Below are 19,486 nucleotides of genomic sequence, written 5' to 3'. Positions count from 1 at the left end.
AGAATATCTAGTTTATTCTTGTGATTCTTTATTTTAAGTTATAACTTTGGATGCTAGTTTTCTTGCTTGTGAACCTATACTCTTGTTTTATACTTGGTTTATTAATTATTCGGTACAAAGACTACATTTATTATACCATGCTTTCATCGGAACCCACATTGATGATGAGTCCTACCATGGGCTAATCGTTATCGTGGGGTTCTAGCGGATTTTTTTATGGATTTCTTCAGTTAATTTATTTCGATACTTAGTGCGTGGTGATTGTATAATATCCTAGTATTAGTTGTGCTTAGTCGTCTTATGAGCGTCACAAACTTATAAGCTAGCGTGTTAATCTCTAATGAAGCGAAAGATAATTTAGGGGTTTAGAACTTGCCATGATAGCATAGGTTCATGTAATTAATATGCATGATTCGTAGGTAATTTTAACCATCTTACTTTCCCTATGTAATCACGATAGATAACTTGTGCGTTAAACCGTTATGTTGTCAAATTCTATAGACAAAAAGGGTCTCAATATAATTGGTGTTTATTCAGCTTCTATCTCTTTTATGGATGTCTGGTAGTATGGTATTCGTGCAACGAAAGTTGCCGTTTATCAGTTTCGTGTTATTTGATTAGTGTCATCACCATTGAATGCTAAGGTGAAGAACAAAAAGGATATTGAATGAAGTATTTATTGAAGTTAGAATCCCATGTTTGTGTCATATAGTATTCAACTCTCTTTATTCTCTTAATTAATGTTCTTTGATATAATCTCTTAGTTAATTGTAGTTATAAACAACCTCAATTTGTTATTCGTCTTAGCATTGGATAATAACCATACTATTGTTGCATAACTACATTGATTAAAATTAACTTAAACCAATCCCTGTGGGAACGAACTAGAATTAATTCTATATTACTTGCGATCATGTATACTTGTGTGAATATTAGCGCGTGTTCTCATCCTTACAAGTTTTTGGCGCCGCTGCCGAGGACTTCGGTGTTAATTTTATTTTATATGTTTGTCAATAGTGTTCTTTAAAGTTCAATGACTCGGATATTTTACTTACTTGTTTCCTTGTCGTGTTCAGGCACTCTAGCGAGCGTGTATGCATATGTGTTCTCGGTCTCGTAAGAGAACACTGTATCAAGCTGAGGAAGAAGTTGTAGTAGCTAAGGAAGTTTTCGAAGAAGTTCTTGTCGAGGAGAAAGTCAAAGAAGAAGCACTTATTGCAATGGGAGAACCAGAAGCGAATCTGAAGGCTTTGATGGACTACTCTCAACCAAAGATAAATGATATTCAGTCTAGCATTGCTCGACCAGCCATCTCGGCTAATACCTTCGAGATCAAGTCGAGCACGATTCAGATGATACAGAACTCAGTTCAGTTTGGTGGTTCACCGACAGAAGACCCCAACATGCACATCAGAGATTTCATCAAGATCTGCGACAGTTTCAAGTTCAATGGAGTTTTTGAAGATGCTATTAAGTTGAGGCTTTTCCCATTCTCTCTGCGGGATAAAGCTAAGTGCTGGTTACATTCTCTACCACCAGGGAGGTATCACCAAATGGGAGGATCTTGCTCAAAAGTTCCTAACTAAATTCTTTCCTATGGCGAATACTGTTGCGATCAGAAACACACTTACTCAATTTGCTTAGCAATATGGAGAATCTTTATGTGAGGCTTGGGATCGTTATAAGGAGATGCTTAGGAAGTGCCCTCACCATGGGATCTGTGACCGGATGATCATTAACTACTTCTTTAATGGTTTGGGTGCTACTTCTAGACCCATTCTTGATGCAACATCAGAAGGAGCCTTGTGGGCTAAAAGCTACGATGAAGTTTATGAATTGATTGAACTGATGGCTGCGAATAAATACCAGAGTCCTACTCAGAGACTATCTCGGGGCAAGGTAGCAGGAATTATGGAGTTAGATTTAGCTATTGCTATAGCTGCTTAGCTTAAGGTTTTGATGATGAAGGTGGATTATTTGGCTAATTATGCAGTTAATCAGATCACTAGTGTTTGTGAGCTTTGTGCTGGTGACCATGAGACGGAGCAGTGTATTATTTCTAGTGAATTAGCTCAGTTTGTGAGTAACTTTCAGAGGTCGCAGCAACCTGTGCTAGCCACCTATCATCCCAACATCCGCAATCATCCTAACTTCAGTTGGAACAATTCTCAGAATACGGTTCAACAGCCTTATCAGCAGTATTCAGCAAAGCAGTACAACCCTCCTGGTTTTAAGCAACCGCAATATGCACCAAGACAACAACTCCAGATGCAACAGTCTAATGAAAAATCTGAATTGGAGGATTTGAGGCTCATGTGCAAGAGCCAAGCGGTTTCTATCAAGACCTTGGAAAATTAAATTGGACAAATTGCCAATGCCTTGCTAAATCGTCAACCTGGTACACTCCCTGGTGACACTGAAGTACCAGGAAAGAGGGAAGCTAAGGAGCAGGTAAAGGCAATTACATTGAGGTCTGGAAAGGTTGCAAATCCTGAACATTCTCAAGTTTCGGATGAAGAAGTTGTGGCTAAAGAAGAAGTGTAGAGGGAGGCTGAAATGGAACCAAGGAAGACTACTGTTGAACACACTCCTCCTGAGGGTAATACAGGGGAGAAGCAGATCTATCCTCCACCTCCTTTTCCTAAGAGGTTGCAGAAGAAAAAGCTGGATAAGCAGTTTGAGAAGTTTTTGGAGGTGTTCAAGAAACTTCATATCAACATACCTTTCGCTGAAGCTCTTGAACAGATGATTAGTTATGCGAAGTTTATAAAAAGTATTCTTTCTCGGAAAGTGAAGCTTGATGACTTAGAGACCGTTGCTCTCACGGAGGAATGCAGTGATGTGCTACAACAGAAATTGCCTCCAAATCTTAAAGATCCTGGTAGCTTCACTATTTCTTGCACCATTGGAAAAGTGTCATTTGATAAATGCTTATGTGACTTGGGAGCTAGCATAAATCTGATGCGTTTATCAATCTTCAAGAAGTTGGACTTACCTGATCCAAAGCCTACTTATATGACCTTGCAGTTGGCCGATCATTATATTACATACCCACGAGGCATTGTGGATGATGTTTTGGTCAAGGTTAATAAACTTATATTTCCTATTGATTTTTTAATTCTTGATTTTGAGGATGATAAGAAGATTCCCATAATCTCGGAAAGACCATTCTTGGCTACTGGCCGAACCTTGATTGATGTGTAGAAGGGTAAGCTTACTATGCGAGTGTTGGATCAGGATGTGACTTTCAATGTGTTCAACGCCATGAAATTCCCTATGGAAAATGAGGAGTGCTTAAAAGTGGAGTTGGTCGATTTTGTGGTTACTTCAGAACTTGATCAATTGGTAAGGTCTAATGCCTTAAAAAAGGCCTTGTTCGGGAATTCAGATAGTGAAGATGATGAAGGTGATGAGCAGTTGCAATATCTGAATGCTTCTGCCTGGAAGCGGAAGATGGATATGCATTTTGAATCTCTTGGAATGGAGGAGCGGAACAAATTGCCAAAGTGCCTTAAGCCATCTATTGAGGAATCTCCTACCCTTGACCTTAAACCATTGCCTGAACACTTAAGGTATGCTTTTTTAGGTGATGCATCTACTCTGCATGTGATTATTGCATCTGACCTTTCAGGTAGTGATGAAGAAAAACTCTTAAGAATTCTGAGAGAGTTCAAATCAGAAATTGGATGTACTATAGCAGATATTAAGGGAATCAACCCTTCTTATTGAATGCATAAAATTCTGCTAGAGGAAGGTAGCAAGCCTATTGTTGAGCAACAGAGAAGGCTTAATCCGATCATGAAAGAAGTTGTGAAGAAGGAAATTCTCAAATGGCTAGATACAGGGATAATCTATCCTATTTTTGACAGTTCTTGGGTGAGTCCAGTTCAGTGTATGCCAAAGAAAGGAGGTATCCCAGTTGTTTCTAATGAGAAGAATGAGCTCATTCCTACTCGAACAGTCATGGGGTGGAGAGTTTGCATGGACTATAGGAAGCTGAATAAGGCCACCAGAAAGGATCACTTCCCTCTGCATTTTATTGATTGGATGCTTGACAAATTGCCTGGGCACGAGTACTACTATCTTCTGGATGGCTATTTGGGCTATAATCAGATTTGCATTGCTCTAGAAGATCAGGAAAAGACTACTCTCACTTGTCCATTTGGTACTTTCGCTTTCAGAAGAGTTTCTTTTGGTTTGTGTGAAGCACCTACCATATTTCAGAGATGCATGATGGCTATCTTCTCTGACATGATTGGTCAGAATGTGGAGGTGTTCATGGATGACTTCTCTGTGATTGGTGATTCTTTTGACGAATGCTTGCAGAATCTTGGTGCAATTCTTAAAAGGTGTGTTGAGACCAATCTGGTTCTCAACTGGGAGAAATGTCACTTTATGGTGCAACAGGGCATTATTCTTGGGCACAAGGTCTCTAGTAAGGGTCTTGAGGTGGACAAAGCTATGGTGGGGGTCATTGAAAATCTTCCTCCACCAATTTCTGTTAAGGGAGTTCGCAGTTTTCTGGGTCATGCAGGTTTCTATAGGCGGTTGATCAAGGACTTCTCTAAAATCTCTAAACCCTTGTGCAATCTTCTAGAGAAGGATGTCCTGTTTAAGTTTAATGACGAGTGCCAAGCTGCTTTTGAGTTCTTGAAGAAGAGTTTGATCACGACACCTGTCATAACTACACCTTATTGGAATGAACCTTTTAAGATGATGTGCGATGCAAGTGACTATGCAGTTGGAGCAGTTCTTGGGCAGAGAAAAAACAACATATTTCATGTGGTCTACTATGCTAGTAAGACCCTCAATGGTGCTCAACTGAATTATACTACTTCTGAGAAAGAACTTTTGGCCATTGTCTACGGTTTTGAGAAGTTTTGATCTTATTTGCTTGGGACGAAGGTGACAGTTTTCACTGATCACACCACGATTCGATATCTCGTCTCAAAGAAGGACTCGAAGCCTAGATTGATTAGGTGGGTTCTTTTGCTTCAGGAATTTGAATTAGAGATGAAGGACATAAAAGGTACTGAAAATCAAGTCGATGATCATCTCTCGGGTTTGGAAGACCCAAGTACAACTTCACAGGATAACACATTGATAAATGAGTCTTTTCCCTATGAGCAGTTGTTTGGATTTCAAGAGGAAGAACCATGGTTTACAGACATTGTGAACTACCTTGTGACTAATATCATGCCTCCGGGTTTATCTTATGCTCAAAAGAAGAAGTTTCTGCATGAGGTGAAGTGGTACATGTGGGATGAACCCTATGTGTTTAGGCAAGGAGCTGACCAAATCATCAGGAGATGTATTCTGTACAGTGAAACGGGGGGAATCTTGTGATGTCATTCGACTATTTACGGAGGCCACTATGGTGAAGAGAAGACAACAGCTCGTGTCCTTCAAGCGGGATTCTTCTGGCCTACATTGTTTAAGGATGCGCATCAGTTTGTTTTCAAGTGTGATCGATGCCAACGTGTGGGTAATATGTCTAAGAGGGATGAGATACCTCTTAATGTGCTTCTCGAGGTTGAAGTCTTTGATGTTTTGGGAATCGACTTCATGGGGCCGTTTGTCTCATCTTGTAATAATCAGTATATCTTGTTGGCAGTTGATTATGTCTCGAAATGGGTTGAAGTCAAGGCTTTGCCGACAAATGATGCAAAGGTAGTGCTTAATTTTCTTCATAAGCAGATATTCACAAGATTTGGGACTCCAAGAGTTATAATCAGTGACGAGGGATCGTATTTCTATAATTGCAAGTTCACTGCTATGATGCAAAGGTATAATGTGAATCATCGCATTGTTACAGCCTACCATTCTCAGACTAATGGTCAAGCTGAGGTGTCTGACAGAGAGATCAAGCGTATTCTAGAGGAAGTTGTGTGTCCGTCAAGGAAGGATTGGTCTTTGAAGCTTGATGAAGCTGTTTGGACATATAGAACAGGATACAAAACTCCATTAGGAATGTCGCCGTTTCAGTTGGTTTATGGTAAGGGGTGTCATTTGCCTGTGGAGCTCGAACATAAAGCGTATTGGGCTTTGAAGAAGTTGAACCTTGATTTGGATGCAGCTGATAAGAAAAGAATGCTTCAATTGAATGAACTTGATAATTTTCGAATTCAAGCGTATGAAAATAACAAAATGTATAAGGAGAAAGTCAAGAGGTGGCAGGATAGGTGTAATATCCGGGACATGACGTGTAATTATTTTTATCAATAAATGATTATTATATGATTGTTATGTGAATTCTGGTGAATTATTTGTTGTTTGATATTAATATTAATATGTTTATATGTGATAAAGGGTGATTAGGTTAATTTTAGTATGTCCAGAATGTAATATAGATAATTATGATATTTTTCTGGTAATTTTTGGATCGTTATATGATTTTATAATGATTAACAGATTTATTAATTATTTTTCGAATAATTACAAAATATTATGTTAGATGTATTTGTGATGTCATGTCTAATATGATTTGTGTTTAGTTTTCGGATCTTACTTAAATAGGACAAATTAGTACTTAACTGGAAATCAGTACTTATACTGAAGTCAGAACTTAAGATATCGGAACTTAAGTTATCAGAACTTAAGTTATCAGAACTTAAGTTATCAGGAGATATTTATCAAGAGATAATATCAGGACTTAAGGAGACTTTCAGATAAGGAAGGCGGCTGACTGAAAGGAAAGAAGATCATGACAAATACAGGAAGAGATATGCATGAAGAAGGAATTCTATAAAGAATAGAATACTTGGAAGAAAAGATAACTGATTGATATATTTTAGGAAGCAGAATTATATTTAATATCAATTAGAAGATTATCTTGTAACTGTGTAGTATATAAACACAGGCATAGGGTTTACATAATATGTGTTATCATTATCGAAAATATTATTCATTGTAACCCTAGCAGCTCTCGTGATAATTTGTTCATCACTGAGAGAGGACAGTTCCATATTGTAACAGAGTTTATTTTGTTGAATAAAATCTGTATTCTGTTACTTGTGTTCTTTAATTCGATTTGATTGTAGTAAACACTGTATTCAACCACATTCTACAGTGTGTGTGACCTAACAAGTGGTATCAGAGCAATCTATTAACATACATACAGTAAAGATCCAAAAAAAATCATGTCTGAAGAAGCACAAACTCTAACCAAGCCCACCAAAACTGAAGAACCTCCAAAGACTCAAATCCATAATCGATATGAGACTATTAGGGTTCCCATACTGAAACCATCTGAATATCCCATATGGAATGTGAGGATGTCTATGTTTCTGGAAGCTACAGATCCAGAATACCTTGAAAGAATCAATGAAGGACCACATAAGCCAACCAAGCTCTCTGTTGTAGTTGTAGATCAGCCAGCACAGACAGTACCAAAGGAGAAAAGTGAATATACATCTGAAGTTATCTCATCTATTTCTAAGGATGCAAAGGTACGACATTTGCTGCATAGTGCCATTGGTAATGTCATGTCAAACAGGGTAATCAACTGCAAGACTGCAAAGGAGATATGGGATGCCTTGGAAACAAGATGTCAGGGAACTAATTCAATTAAGAAGAACATGGGGACTATACTCACTCAAGAGTATGAGCACTTTGACTCAAAACCTGATGAGTCATTAACTGGATTATATGATAGATTTGTCAAACTCTTGAATGATCTGTCACTGGTGGACAAGGAATATGAACTTGAAGATTCAAATCTTAAATTCTTTTTAGCTCTTCCTGAAAGTTGGGATTTGAAAGCCACCACTATAAGAGACAACTATGTTCTTGATGAAACAACTCTTGATGAAATTTATGGGATGCTCAAGACTCATGAACTTGAGATGGAACAAAGAAGCAAGAGGAATGGAAGGAAGTCAAGGACAGTTGCTCTTAAGCCTGAGGAGGTTGTCCCCAAAGTAGCTGCCTCAAGAAAAGGCAAAGGAAAAGCTCTCATCACAAAGTCTGATACTGAGTCATCAAGTTCTGATAGTGATGATGACTCAGAAACTGAAATCTTACCTGAGATGGATCTTGATGAAGAGATGATGAAGCTGTGTGCTCTTATGGTGAAAGGAATCACAAGGATTGCATACAGGAAATTCAGAAAGGGAAAGAAGTTTTCCAGGAAAGGTGTAAGTTCTGATAAGAAAGGTTTCAGAAAATCTGAAGGCAAAGGAGGAAAGTCTGACAGAGGAGATTACTCAAATGTCAAATGCTACAACTGTGGTGAGAAAAGCCACATATCTCCTGATTACAAGAAAGTGAAGAGTGATAAAGGCAAGGCTCTTGTCACAAAGAAGAAAAGCTGGACAGACACTTCAGATTCTGAAAGTGAGGTGAACTATGCCTTAATGGAAAATGTTGATAGCAGTTCTGATGCTGCTGAGTTAAAGGTACCTCAAACTACTTATGCCTTTCATACTGATGATATAACTGAGTTGAGAAGATATCTTAAAACCATGTTCATTAGTTATAGAGATCAAACTTTACCATGTGAAAGATTAACTTCTGAAAATCTTGCTTATAAAAAGAGGAATGATTATTTAGAAAGAGTTAGTTATGTTCCATCAAACTCAGAAAGATAGAGATGATGCCTTTTATGTTAGGGATGAAGTACTTAAAATGAATGAATCTCTAAAAACTAAGTTAAAAAAGGAAAGAGAGATTATCAGGACTTGGACTAACTCTGGAAGAATAACTCAGAATTTGTTAAGTAGTGGAAACTGGAAAGAGGGTTTAGGTTATGAAGATGATAAGAATGATAAAGGAACTGTGGAAATTGAGCCTATAGTTGTTGAACAAAAGCCAAAGGTAAATCCTGTAAGTTTGTAGCTGTAAAGTCTGATATTAATAAATCAGAAGTTAAAGAGAAATTAACTTCTGACAAACCAAAACAGGATAAGCCAACTGAAGTTAACATAGGCTTAATGACTAAGAAGCAGCTTAAGCATAAGCTGAAAGATGTTAAGAATGTAAACAAGGTAAAGCCACCTAGGAAAAATAGGAATGGAAAGGAAGGCGTGAATAAAAGCAATGATTATAAGCCTGTTCCTAATGCTCCTAGAAAGAAATGTTATAACTATGGAAACTCTAACCATCTGGCTTCTTTTTGCGGGAAGAATAAGAACATAAACTCCTTACCTTCAAAGTCAGGAGTTAAGAGTCAGTCTATTAGATATAGGCCACAAAATCCTTGTTTTCATTGTGGTAGTTTATGGCATTCCATTTATACTTGTAAGGAATATCATAGTTTGTACTATGATTATTATCAAATAAAACCTTCTTTAAAGAAAGTTAGCATTATTCCTTCTAGTGTAAGTTCTGATGCAAAGTCTGATAACGTAAATTCTGATAAGAAAACTATTAACATAAACTCTGATGCTAAATCCGCTGCAAATGTTAACAAACTTAATAAGGCCAAAGGATCCAAGCAAGTCTGGGTCTTTAAAACTAATCATTAGTGGTCTTTGTGATCGAAGGGCAACAGGAAAAACATCCTAGTTCTGGACAGTGGATGTCGAGGACATATGACTGGAAATAAAGCCCTGCTATCACACTTTGTGGAGAAAGCTGGCCCGGGTGTTTCTTTTAGAGATGGCAACATGGGAAAAAATCTGGGATATGGCAATATCAATCTTGGGAATGTCATCATTGAAAAAGTAGCTTTTGTCTCAGGACTTAAACACAATTTGCTGAGTGTTAGTCAAATCTGTGACAGAAGTTATCATGTGGATTTCTTTGAAGAACAATGTGAAGTTGTAAGCAAATCTACAGGCAAAGTTGTTCTGAAAGGATATAGGTATGGTAACATTTATGAAGCCAAGCTTTCAACAAGTACTCATGGTTCTGCAATATGTCTGTTAAGTAGAGCATCAATTAAAAAAAGCTGGAATTGGCACAAGAAACTCTCTCATTTAAATTTCAACAATATAAATGAACTAGACAAGAAAGATCTCGTGAGAGGACTGCCAAAATCAGTATTTGCTCCTGATGGCCTTTGTGATTCATGTCAGAAGACAAAACAAAGAAAATCTTCATTCAAGAGCGAGACTAAATCATCAATTCTTGAGCCTTATCATCTACTACATGTTGATCTATTTGGTCTAGTGTATGTCTTGTCTACTAGAAAGAAGAAATATGCTATGGTCATAGTGGATGAGTTCACCAGATACACATGGGCATATTTCTTGCATACAAAAAAGTGAAACTGCATCTATCTTGATTGATCATGTCAAACAACTGGATAAATTGGTCAAAGACTCTGTGAAAATTATAAGAACTGATAATAGCACTGAGTTCAAGAATTTGATTATGGAAGAGTTATGCAAAGACCATGGAATAAAGCAGGAATTCTCTGCTCGTGGAACTCCATAACAAAATGGAGTTGTTGAAAGAAAGAATAGAACTCTTATTGAAGTTGCACGAACTATGCTTGATGAAGCAAAGTTACCAACCTATTTTTGGGTTGAAGCTGTGCAGACTGCTTGTTTTACTCAGAATGCAACACTTATCAACAAGCATGGAAAGACACCATATGAGATGGTGAATAAAAAGAAGCCAAATCTGAAGTATTTTCATGTACTTGGATGCAAGTGTTTTGTTCTTAAGACTCATCCTAAACAGCTATCCAAATTTGATCTAAAAATTGATGAAGGAATTTTTGTTGGATATCCACTTTCCACAAAAGCCTTCAAAGTCTATAATTTAAGAACAAGGGTTGTCATGGAATCTATCAATGTCTCTTTTGATGATAAGAAGATTACTGGACTTGAAGATTTCAATGATCATGATCAGCTGAGATTTGAAAATGAAGTTTTAAATTCTGATTCTGTAAATCCTGACAGTCTAAATCCTAATACTTCAAACTCTGATGGATTAAACTCTGATGTTATTGAAACTGTGGTGACTACGCCAAAGGAAAATGCACTTGTGCAGGGGGAGCATACTGAAGATCCAACCACATCTCAAGAAGCATCAGAATCTATAACAGGCTCTTCAAGTTCTGATTCATCAAGTTCTAATGAGCCAAGTTCTGGTAATTCTGGAAACTCAAATACTGATAATTCTGGAAACTCAAATTCTGAAGGATCCAACTCAGAGAGCATAATTTCAGGGGGAGCATCAGAAAATGTTGATGGAGACAGCATGAATCATGGGGGAGCATCCAGTTCTAGAGATAACCTTCCATCTGCAAGGAAGTGGACTAAAGCACATACACCTGACTTAATTATTGGAAATCCTGATGCAGGTGTCAGAACTAGAACAGCTAAATCAAATGAATGTCTCTATCATTCTTTTCTTTCTCAGACTGAACCAAAGAAAGTAGAAGAAGCTCTTTAAGATGCTGATTGGGTGCAAGTAATGCAGGAAGAGTTAAATGAATTTGAAAGAAATAAAGTCAGGACCCTATTGCCAAGACAAAAGAACAGATCTGTTGTTGGTACAAAATGGGTGTTCAGAAACAAAATTGATAGTGATGGCATAATTACAAGGAATAAAGTAAGACTTGTTGCAAAAGGATACTCTCAACAGGAGGGAATTGATTATGATGAAACATTTGCACCAGTTGCTAGATTGGAAGCCATAAGGATATTTTTGGCTTATGCTGTTCACAAGAAGTTTAAAGTCTTTCAAATGGATGTGAAAAGTGCTTTTTTTAATGGAGAATTGGAAGAGGAAGTATATGTTGAACAACCTCCAGGATTTGTAGATCCAAAATTTCCCAATCATGTCTACAGACTTGATAAAGCACTTTATGGCCTTAAGCAAGCTCCAAGAGCATGGTATGAGACATTAGCTCAGTTTCTTTTGGAAAGTGGATTTAACAGAGGGACTATTGACAAAACATTGCTCTATCTCAACCATGGAAAGGACTTACTTTTGGTGCAGATATATGTTGATGATATTATTTTTGGTTCTACAAATGACAGACTTTGTAAGAAGTTTGCCAAGCTAATGCAGTCAAGATATCAAATGAGTATGATGGGAGAACTTAGCTATTTTCTGGGCCTTCAAGTCAAGCAGAATGAAGAAGGAACTTTTATTTGTCAATCTAAGTACACCAGAAATTTGTTGAAGAAGTTTGGAATGCAAGATTGTTCAAGTGCATCCACTCCTATGGCCACTGCAACAAAATTGGATAAAGATACTGGTAAATCAGTAGATATTACTGATTACAGAGGTATGATTGGCTCACTACTCTATCTAACTGCAAGTAGACCTGATATCATGTATGTTACCTGTCATTGTGCAAGATTTCAAGCAAATCCAAGAGAACCTCACTTAACAGCTGTGAAAAGAATTTTCAAGTACCTTAAGGGTACAGCTGATCTGGGATTGTGGTATCCTAGAGAATCAGACTTTAAGCTAATAGGTTACTCAGATGCAGATTTTGCAGGATGCAAAATTGACAGGAAAAGCACAAGTGGAAGCTGCCAATTTCTTGGAGGGAGATTGGTTTCTTGGTTTAGCAAAAAACAGAAGTTAATTTCCACATCAAATGCAAAAGCAGAATACATTGCTGCAGGAAGCTGTTGTGCACAGATTCTTTGGATGAAGAATCAGTTACTGGATTATGGGTTAGAATTTTCTAAAATCCCTATTTACTGTGATAATCAAAGTGCTATTGCTATGACAGGTAATCCAGTTTAACACTCAATGACAAAGCACATCATCATTAGGTACCACTTCATTAGGGAACATGTGGATGAAGGTACAGTGGAATTGCATTTTGTTCCAACAGAACAACAACTAGCAGATATCTTCACAAAACCACTGTGTGAAGCTACTTTTAAGAGATTGGTAAATGAACTTGGAATGGTTTTAGGTTCTTTCTCTAAATCTGCCTAGTTTATGTTCTAATACATTAGACTTCATGATCAGTATTTACAGATATTACTATCTTTGTGTATTTTGTGCTTAATTGAAAAAATTTCTAAGTGCTGATTGTTGTTTGATGTGAATTTTTAAAATCTGATAGTGATATGAATGTTTTTATGACTATTCAAACCAATGAGGATAACTGTGCTAGATGCTGACCTAATAGTCTTTAATATACTAAAGATCCCATGTATGAAGTAATTGTTTATGTGGAAATCTTTTGACACAAGCAAATTCTGATACTGAGCTTAGTTGAAGTTTACTTTGTGTATCTTATTACTAAGTCAAAAACTAGAATAATGCTTCTTATCTGTTAAGTTCTGATGTTAGTAAATCTGATGGATGTACTAAGTGCTGATAAGCCTCAATTATCAAAAGAAAAAGAAAAGAAAAATAATATATATCAGGTACTCCTTTGAGATCAAGACTAAAAATGTGGAAGGGAAGGCCCAAGTGCATTGCTGGTATTAAGTAATATGCATTAGAAAAGCAACATAACATTTTCTTGGTGACTTTTCACACTCTCTGATTACTGCAGAAATACTCTGATAACAGCATAAATTTTGATAAGCAGTCATGACTCACTTACACTGAGAAGCCACTGTAAAAAGGAATTTCAAAAGATGCATAAAATGAGCACAAAACAGTTGGGGTGGACATGCATGAACTCATTCTATAGTAGACTTCAGAATAATGACAGATTTTGAGCAAAGTTCTTAGTTATGCCTTATTTCTAAGATGTACTGAAGTGAATCAGACTTTACTCTTTGTCTGATATTTAGCTTATTGCACACACATACACTCCATATGAATGATGAAAATTACTTTGGTGATAAATGTTGTTTTAGATGAACAGTTTAAGTGTCAGTTGCATAAATTCTGAGGACAAGTTCTGATGGAAGTTCTGATGAATAAGTTCTGATGTACCCATATCAGTATTTGTGTGAAGAATTACAGGAATAAGCATTCACTTTTCGAGTAAAGGAGCCATATTCTGATGACTTTTAAATCCTGATAATAATCAAGTTCTGATGCTGACATGACAGTATTTATTTACTTGGTCTATTTTTTGTCATTACTTGAACGGTCATATTTTTACAGAATATTGGTTAATGTGAGATAAATCAGTCATAATCATTATGGGTTAGTGGTTAACGTGTATGTCCTGAAAAACTGCATGTGCACGGTAATTATTGCTTATTTTACGTGCCCATTAACTCCTGCTCTAAACGTTTATTGATTGTTCACATGGTTCTAGGTGTAAAGTGTATCCCATGCTTCAAAAATACAACTTTTGAGTGGAGAGAGTATATATATGAGAGATAAAAGATTTTCTCATCTTTTACTTACTTTTCTATTCTAAATCTCTTTTACTTTCTCTCTCTCTCTCTCTATTATTTTCTGAAGTTGTTTTTCTCTCAGAACTTTTCACAAACACTTTGCAAACATTCTCTTACTCACTTAATTTCTTACAGAGATGGCACCAAAAGATGTAATTTTCAATGGGGCTAAGTTTGTTCCTAATAACTTCTCCTCTATTCTTAGCAAGGATGAAGCCCCATCAGAACTTCACTTCATTCAGGACTTTCTTACTAGTTCTGATATTGGGTACGCTTTGACCCAACCTGATGCCGTCTCTGGTACTTAAGTGCTGGAGTTCTGGAGAAGCGGAGTATATAATGATGGTGGTGCTCAAGGGTCCCCAAGTATTATTTTTTCATCAGGGGAGGATGAACATGTCGTGACATTGGCCACGGTCCGACAAGCACTGCAGCATCCTGAGAACTGTGTTTATTCTACTGTTGAGGAGCCAGTTCTTCAAAACATGATGGCCAGTCTGGGGTATGAGAGGACATTGGCAAAGCTGGGTCAGTTGAAGAGATCTTATATAAGGAGGGAATGGAGTTTCTTCTTTGACTGCATAACCAAGGCTTTTGCAAACAAATGTTCTAATTTTGATGCAATCCCCATATTCAGCCAACAAATCGGGTATGCTCTCATTAACCAAACTGATTTTGATTATGCAAGTGTTGTCTTAGGTTTAATTGGGGATAGAATGACAGAAGACAGAAATACTGTTTACTTTGCTAGATTCTGTCAGCTTATTTATAGTTTTTATTGTGATGATAAGCCCCAATCAGCTAGTGAATTAATTTCATCATTCAGACTAGCTAAAAGAGCTTTTAATGACTTATTATCTACTGATAATAAGAAGGCTGTGTTAAGACCCCTCCAAGTTCCTTTATCTGTCAAACAAACCTTAATAACCTATGATCCAGTTAAATACACTGAACTATATCCTGATGTCCAACCATCAGAACCTCAACCATCAGCACCTACCACCTCTACACAACCACCTCAAACTTCTCAACCACAACCATCAGCACATCCAGTGAAGCCTTCATCTTCAAGACCAAAGAGGAAAAAGAATGTACCTCAGTCTCAACAGAAGAGGAGGAGAATTATTCTGAGAGATGAGTCAGACAATGAGGAACAGGTTCCAAGATCAGAACCTGTTGTTATAGAAGCTGAGAAGGTGTCTTCTCAGAAAGATACTGTAACTGGGAGTTCTAGGCCTCTCAAAAGGCTTAGAAAGCTAAATCCTGATGATAAAGCTCCTACAGTGTCTCCACCCTTGAAGACAATGAAAAAGCATAGAGCTCACAGGGACACAGTTGAGTCAGATTCAGAAGATGAGGAAGCAGCTAAGGAAGGGGGTCAGGAATCTCTGATCCCAACAGAACCAATTGTTATTGAATCACTTCCTTCTGCACAACCAGAAACTACTCAAGACAGAGTGCCTACACCTCCTGTGTCACCTATAATTGAACAAGTACATACCGAAGACCCAGGTACAAGTGCTGAAATTGATATTCATAACTTGATTGTGCCTGAGGTTCTGTACTTGGAAGCTCCAGCAACTCAATTCACTCCACCAACAACACCAATTCAAGATGCTGATTTCAATGAAGATGTTCCAACTACACCAATTAAGAATCTGGATGATGAAAATCAGACTTTATTTTTCCATCAAGATTTGGCTGTTGATCAGAACTTAGCTGCAGATCAGAATTTGGAGGATGATGTTGAAACCTCGATTGCCTCACATACTGCTATTCTATCAGAGGATGATGATACTGTTGGATCTATAAGTTCTGATGCTGATAATGCTGAAACTACTGGTGAAGATGCTACTAATCTAGATGCTGATGCCGCTGGTCCATCAGGACATGCACCTCAACAAAGAGTTTATAAAGCTGATTTAGTCAAGAAGCTTGTTAGAGGGGAAGCACCAGTACCTTAGAGTGACACTCTTAGAGGAAAGAAGTGGACTAAGGAATGGAACACAGTTAGTTTTGTTCCTTCTGAAAAGATTTTGCTGAGCATCTGGCAAAAGCTGATGAAATGCTGATAAATGATGATTTCAAGGCACAACTGAGAGCTACTGTATTGAGTACTAGGCACCTTTAAGGTCAACACTCAACAACTCATGCCAAGGTGAATAAAATTCAAGAAACCTTGATCCAGCAAGATATGAATGTGAAACTTGAAAAGAACAGATTTTTCAAGCCTGCCTTTGACAGAATTGCCTATATTGAGAAAACTCAGGAGAAGCAACAAACTCAGATTGATGAAATTCTAAAGAATCAAGCTTGTCATCAAACTCAACTTAATGAGATCCAATCCTTAATGGAATTTCTTGTCTCTCTTCTTTTACCTGCGGATGGCAAAAAGGGGGAGAAAGTAATTAAGTCCAAATGCAAATCTATTTAATCACTGAAGGGTAAGGATGATGGAAAAGATGACCAGGGAAACTCTGGAATGGGTAGAGGTCATGGTCAAGGCAAAGGTGGCAAAGGTTCTTCATCAAAGACAACTGAAATTTCTGCACAAAGAACAAGTTCTGATACTGGGAGAAGAATAAGTTCTGATACTGGTAAAAGGATAAGTTCTGGTGATCATCTGGAACTTGAAAAGAAATTTCAAAGAAATTATTTCTTAAAGAAAATCCATGAATGGACTTTGAGAGTCTAAAGGAAGAAGAAGCTAGACTCAAAGCAGAAAGTGTCAAGACAAAATCTAAAGCTTTCATTGTTGAAAAGAAACTTCCAAAGCTTAAGGGTATTGTGATAAAAGAAAGAACAAATTCCGAGGCAACCAAACCTAAATCACAAGTGAAAGTAGATCCAAGGTCCAAGGGCAAAGAAAAAGTTGATGAACCTGTAAAGGTTTATATGCCAGTCATGGATGAAGAAATAATTGATGAAGAAGATGCTAGTCTTACTCTGATGAAAAAGTATATTTCCCAAACAACCTCTGATATGGCTCATGTTGTTCTGAGTCAAGATGTAGTAAGTTCTGATATGACAGTGAAGCAAGCAACCTCTGACATAGCTCAAGTTGACTTGATATCAGAAATTAAGGAAAAGGAAATCTCTGACGTTGCTCATGTTAAACCTTCAAAGATACTCCTACCAGGATTCACCAAAGCCCAACATACTCAACCTTTGAAGACTATAACAAGTGGTTTTGAAGCAAGAGTTGTTACAGGAAAGGAAGCAAGAGATAAATCTGGATTGGGTAGTTTTGATGAAAGGAGAATACACAACACTACCAATGATCCAACTTCCTTAAGTGAACCAGGAGTAGGAGCAACTCCTGAAAGATTGAATCAACTTGAATCTGTACAAATGGTTTACCATTCTATTTTGAAAGAACACATCATGTTATATTTTATGACAGATGGTAGGGTATTCCAGATCAGGAAGAATGCTATTCCACTGAAGTATTTTGAAGAACTGGAACATGTTCTATTTTTACCTCAAGTGAAAAATAGATCTACAAATGGTGTTGCAGATTATTTAAAGTCACAAATTCAAAGACAGAAGAAGCTTTACTCTGTAAAGTCTGACAGCCCATATTTTCCCAAGTACAGAGATCACAAAGGTGATATTGTTGAAATGAAGCATAATACTGCTAAGATCATAACTACTTTTCTGGGTTATAAGGTTGTGCAATTCAATCTAGAGTCTGACAAAGCATATTTGATCAGACTAGATTCGGACATAAGGAAAGCTAAAATAAATGATCTCAGGGCTGCTATTTTCCAAACTGGTAAAAATACAGCTGAATTGAAAAATGCTAAAAGGAGGATGGTTAATGAACTTGAATATGCTGAGAGATGTCTTTTGAAGAATTATCTCAGAACAACTCCTAACATCATAGATCACAGAAATTGAAGCCAAGTCGAAGATCTACAACTGCTTAAATTCTGAAGTGTATACAGACTAAAGCTAATATCAGATATTAAGGATGGTAAATCTATAAGGACTGTAAGTTGTAGTTATCTAGTCAAATTCTCATGCATTTGTACTTAATGTTTTTGACATCATCAAATATCTGTTAAACTTGTATATTATGCTAATTTTACAAGTTGGGGGAGATTGTTAGATATATTTGTGATGTCATGTCTAATATGATTTGTGTTTAGTTTTCAGATCTTACTTAAACAGGACAAATTAGTACTTAACTGGAAATCAGTACTTATGCTGAAGTCAGAACTTAAGATATCAGAACTTAAGTTATCAGGAGATAATTATCAAGAGATAATATCAGGACTTAAGGAGACTTTTAGATAAGGAAGGCGGCTGATTGAAAGGAAAGAAGATCAAGACAAATGCAGGAAGAGATATGCATGAAGAAGGAATTCTATAAAGAATAGAATACTTGGAAGAAAAGATAACTGATTGATATATTTTAGGAAGCAGAATTATATTCAATATCAATTAGAAGATTATCTTGTAACTGTGTAGTATATAAACACGAGCATAGGGTTTACACTATATGTGTTATCATTATCGAAAATATTATTCATTGTAACCCTAACAGCTCTCGAGATAATTTGTTCATCACGGAGAGAGGACAGTTCCATATTGTAACAGAGTTGTGTTGAATAAAATCTGTGTTTTGTTACTTGTGTTCTTTATTTCGATTTGATTATAGTAAACACTGTATTCAACCCCCTTCTATAGTGTGTGTGACCTAACATATTATATAAAGCCTGGAATTATCCAACTTCAACCGTTTTTACAACCTGAAACTCTTTGGAAAAATCCTTCCTAACCTAATCTGGTAATTCCGGACATTTTCCATGTTTTGACTTTTTCAATTCGGATTACGGTTTGACCCGTGCGCAGCCCGACGTAAAATTTTTGATACGAATCATTTCGATAGATCAACAAACTCGTATTCTCAAAAGACGGGATTATTACATTATTTTCGTATAAAATATTTTATAAGAAGCCCGGTTTGGATAATTATCCAATACGGGTATCAAGTCGGATCATTTTTGCAGTTACTTAGCCGCTAAGTAACTATTTATCGATCCAATACGATCCAACACGAACCAATATCCCATAAATATAAATAGTCCTTTTCTTATTTCATTTTATTCGTATAATCATAAACAACTAGTTAAAACTATTAATTTACAGAGAAAACCCCTAAAAACGTTGCGTTCTTCATAATCAAACCCACGAACGAAGGCGTTATCGAACTCAAATTTGGGCGTGCCATATATCAAATCGAAGCTCTCAAAAAGCTC

At 36.9% G+C, this 19,486-nt stretch overlaps 1 non-coding gene across 1 annotated transcript; it reads right to left on the bottom strand.

The window, feature by feature from the left end:
- Positions 1-1,611: 1,611 nt before the first annotated feature.
- On the bottom strand, positions 1,612-1,718 carry LOC141669003 (small nucleolar RNA R71). The gene has a single exon (XR_012553305.1). It is a non-coding gene; the product is annotated as a small nucleolar RNA R71 (small nucleolar RNA).
- Positions 1,719-19,486: the final 17,768 nt, after the last annotated feature.

The sequence above is a fragment of the Apium graveolens genome, chromosome 6 (assembly GCF_009905375.1).
Source record: "Apium graveolens cultivar Ventura chromosome 6, ASM990537v1, whole genome shotgun sequence".
In the NCBI taxonomy this organism is placed as follows: Eukaryota; Viridiplantae; Streptophyta; class Magnoliopsida; order Apiales; family Apiaceae; genus Apium; species Apium graveolens.
This window is presented reverse-complemented; position numbering and strand designations above follow the sequence as displayed.